Below are 3,943 nucleotides of genomic sequence, written 5' to 3'. Positions count from 1 at the left end.
GTAAAGCATCACTCAGACAGCTACAGCTTGTCCAGGAAGCTGCTGCCAGAGTCCTCGAGACGTCAAGAAAGTACATTACACCGTCGCTTGAATGGCTGTCTGTGATTGGTTGTAGGTCACGTTACGTTGCTGTGATTGGTTGTAGGTCCTGTTACGTAGCTGTGATTGGTTGTAGGTCACATTTTGTTGCTGTGATTGGTTGTAGGTCACGTTACGTTGCTGTGATTGGTTGTAGGTCACGTTACGTTGCTGTGATTGGTTGTAGGTCATGTTTCGTTGCTGTGATTGGTTGTAGGTCACATTTTGTTGCTGTGATTGGTTGTAGATCATGTTTCGTTGCTGTGATTGGTTGTAGGTCACGTTACGTTGCTGTGATTGGTTGTAGGTCACGTTTCGTTGCTGTGATTGGTTGTAGGTCACGTTACATTGTTGTGATTGGTTGTAGATCATGTTTCGTTGCTGTGATTGGTTGTAGGTCACGTTACGTAGCTGTGATTGGTTTTAGGTCACGTTACGTTGCTGTGATTGGTTGTAGGTCATGTTTGGTTGTTGTGATTGGTTGTAGGTCACGTTACGTTGCTGTGATTGGTTGTAGGTCATGTTTGGTTGCTGTGATTGGTTGTAGGTCACGTTTGGTTGCTGTGATTGGTTGTAGGTCACGTTACGTTGCTGTGATTGGTTGTAGGTCACGTTACGTTGCTGTGATTGGTTGTAGGTCACGTTATGTTGCTGTGTTTGGTTGTAGGTCACGTTTCGTTGCTGTGATTGGTTGTAGGTCACATTTTGTTGCTGTGATTGGTTGTAGGTCACGTTTGGTTGCTGTGATTGGTTGTAGGTCACGTTTGGTTGCTGTGATTGGTTGTAGGTCACGTTTCGTTGATGTCTTCACAGGTATAGTAAAGCATCAATCAGACAGCTTCGGCTTGTCCAGGAAGCTGCTGCCAGAGTCCTCGAGACGTCAAGAAAGTACATTACACCGTCGCTTGAATGGCTGTCTGTGATTGGTTGTAGGTCACGTTACGTTGCTGTGATTGGTTGTAGGTCACGTTTTGTTGCTGTGATTGGTTGTAGGTCACGTTACATTGTTGTGATTGGTTGTAGATCACGTTACGTTGCTCTGATTGGGTTGTAGGTCATGTTTCGTTGCTGTGATTGGTTGTAGGTCACGTTACATTGTTGTGATTGGTTGTAGATCATGTTTCGTTGCTGTGATTGGTTGTAGGTCACGTTACGTAGCTGTGATTGGTTTTAGGTCACGTTACGTTGCTGTGATTGGTTGTAGGTCATGTTTGGTTGTTGTGATTGGTTGTAGGTCACGTTACGTTGCTGTGATTGGTTGTAGGTCATGTTTGGTTGCTGTGATTGGTTGTAGGTCACGTTTCGTTGCTGTGATTGGTTGTAGGTCATGTTTTTGTTGCTGTGATTGGTTGTAGGTCATGTTTGGTTGCTGTGATTGGTTGTAGGTCACGTTACGTTGCTGTGATTGGTTGTAGGTAACGTTACATTGCTGTGATTGGTTGTAGGTCACATTTGGTTGCTGTGATTGGTTGTAGGTCACGTTACGTTGCTGTGATTGGTTGTAGGTCACGTTACGTTGCTGTGATTGGTTGTAGGTCACGTTACGTTGCTGTGTTTGGTTGTAGGTCATGTTATGTTGTTGTGATTGGTTGTAGGTCATGTTTTGTTGCTGTGATTGGTTGTAGGTCATGTTTACGTTGCTGTGATTGGTTGTAGGTCACGTTTCGTTGCTGTGATTGGTTGTAGGTCACGTTTTGTTGCTGTGATTGGTTGTAGGTCACGTTTTGTTGCTATGATTGGTTGTAGGTCACATTACGTTGCTGTGATTGGATGTAGGTCACATTTTTTGTTGCTGTGATTGGTTGTAGGTCACGTTACGTTGCTGTGATTGGTTGAAGGTCACGTTACGTTGCTGTGATTGGATGTAGGTCACATTTTTTGTTGGTGCGATTGGTTGTAGGTCACGTTAGGTTGTTGTGATTGGTCGTAGGTCACGTTTTGTTGCTGTGATTGGTTGTAGGTCACGTTTCGTTGTTGTGATTGGTCGTAGGTCACGTTTCGTTGCTGTGATTGATTGTTGGTCACGTTTTGCCGCTGTGATTGGTTGTAGGTCACATTTCGTTGCAGTCATTGGTTGTAGGTCACCTTTGTTGCCGTGATTGGTTGTAGGCCACATTTCGTTGCTGTGATTGGTTGTAGGTCACGTTACGTTGCTGTGATTGGTTGTAGGCCACATCACAATGTTGTGATTGGTCGTAGGTCACTTTTGGTTACTCTGATCGGGTTGTAGGTAACGTTTCGTTGCTGTGATTGGTTGTAGGTCACGTTTGGTTGCTGTGATTGGTTGTAGGTCACATTTTGTTGCTGTGATTGGTTGTAGGTCACGTTTCGTTGCTGTGATTGGTTGTAGGTCACGTTTGGTTGCTGTGATTGGTTGTAGGTCACGTTTCGTTGATGTCTTCACAGGTATAGTAAAGCATCAATCAGACAGCTTCGGCTTGTCCAGGAAGCTGCTGCCAGAGTCCTCGAGACGTCAAGACAGTACATTACACCGTCGCTTGAATGACTGCACTGGCTTCCTGTGTGTCAAAGGATATTACTCCTCTATGAAGCACTAAATTAGCCAGAGAGATCTGTCGAGTTCATGTGTATTTGCTCTGGCAGGTACGTCTGGCACCTTTCACAGTCAGACACATTTGCAGCTGAGCAGATCCTGGGGAAGCCAAGTACAGCGGTTCATCTCATGTAGGGCGGGTTTGAGCCAGAGGAGCGTCATAATAACTTAAAGTAACTGCCGTTCTCCATCCAGCGCGGCTCACGAGGTCAAACTGACAAAAACAGGCGATGCCGATCAAATACTAATCAAGACTCTGCTCCTGTATTAACTCTTTCTCTTCTCAGATGTTTTCAGGAACACGTTTTCTTCCTGCTTCAAAACGAACCAAACCAAGCACCCTCAATTAGCATGTGGCGCTCAACGCTACATTGTTTAGCCGCTCTGATTGGTTGAAGGTCACGTTACATTGTTGTGATTGGTTGTAGGTCACGTTACGTAGCTGTGATTGGTTGTAGGTCACGTTTTGTTGCTGTGATTGGTTGTAGGTCACGTTACGTAGCTGTGATTGGTTGTAGGTCACGTTACGTTGCTGTGATTGGTTGTAGGTCACGTTTTGTTGCTGTGATTGGTTGTAGGTCACGTTACGTAGCTGTGATTGGTTGTAGGTCACGTTTTGTTGCTGTGATTGGTTGTAGGTCACGTTTGGTTGCTGTGATTGGTTGTAGGTCACGTTTACGTTGCTGTGATTGGTTGTAGGTCACGTTTTGTTGCTGTGATTGGTTGTAGGTCACGTTTGGTTGCTGTGATTGGTTGTAGGTCACGTTTGGTTGCTGTGATTGGTTGTAGGTCACGTTACGTTGCTGTGATTGGTTGTAGGTCATGTTTCGTTGCTGTGATTGGTTGTAGGTCACGTTACGTTGCTGTGATTGGTTGTAGGTCCTGTTACGTAGCTGTGATTGGTTGTAGGCCACATTACGTTGCTGTGATTGGTTGTAGGTCACGTTCTGTTGCTGTGATTGGTTGTGGGTCACGTTACGTTGCACTGAGTGTTTGAGGGTCTGTCCAGTTGCATCCCAAAGCGCTTTGGTCTGCATCGTTGAGAACGCTCCTCTGAGATTCAACATGAACTAATACGTATTTGAGAATTAGACGGGTGATGCCAGGCTAGCTTTAAATGATCTTGGGCCCAAATACATTTCTGATTTAAATGCTATTAGGCATCCAGACCCCTCCGGTCCTCTGGAACAGGTTTACTCCCGGTGCTCCCAGGATAAAAAGCCGGCGAGTTGAAGCAGCTTCCACCTGGGGAACACGTTTCCTGAATGCGCTCTGTTGAAACCGTCAGCTTGTTTAAATCTGGGCTTAAAA

The sequence above is a fragment of the Echiichthys vipera genome (genome assembly GCF_963691815.1).
Source record: "Echiichthys vipera genome assembly, chromosome: 10".
In the NCBI taxonomy this organism is placed as follows: domain Eukaryota; kingdom Metazoa; phylum Chordata; class Actinopteri; order Perciformes; family Trachinidae; genus Echiichthys; species Echiichthys vipera.
Note: the sequence above shows the minus strand (reverse complement) of the source record.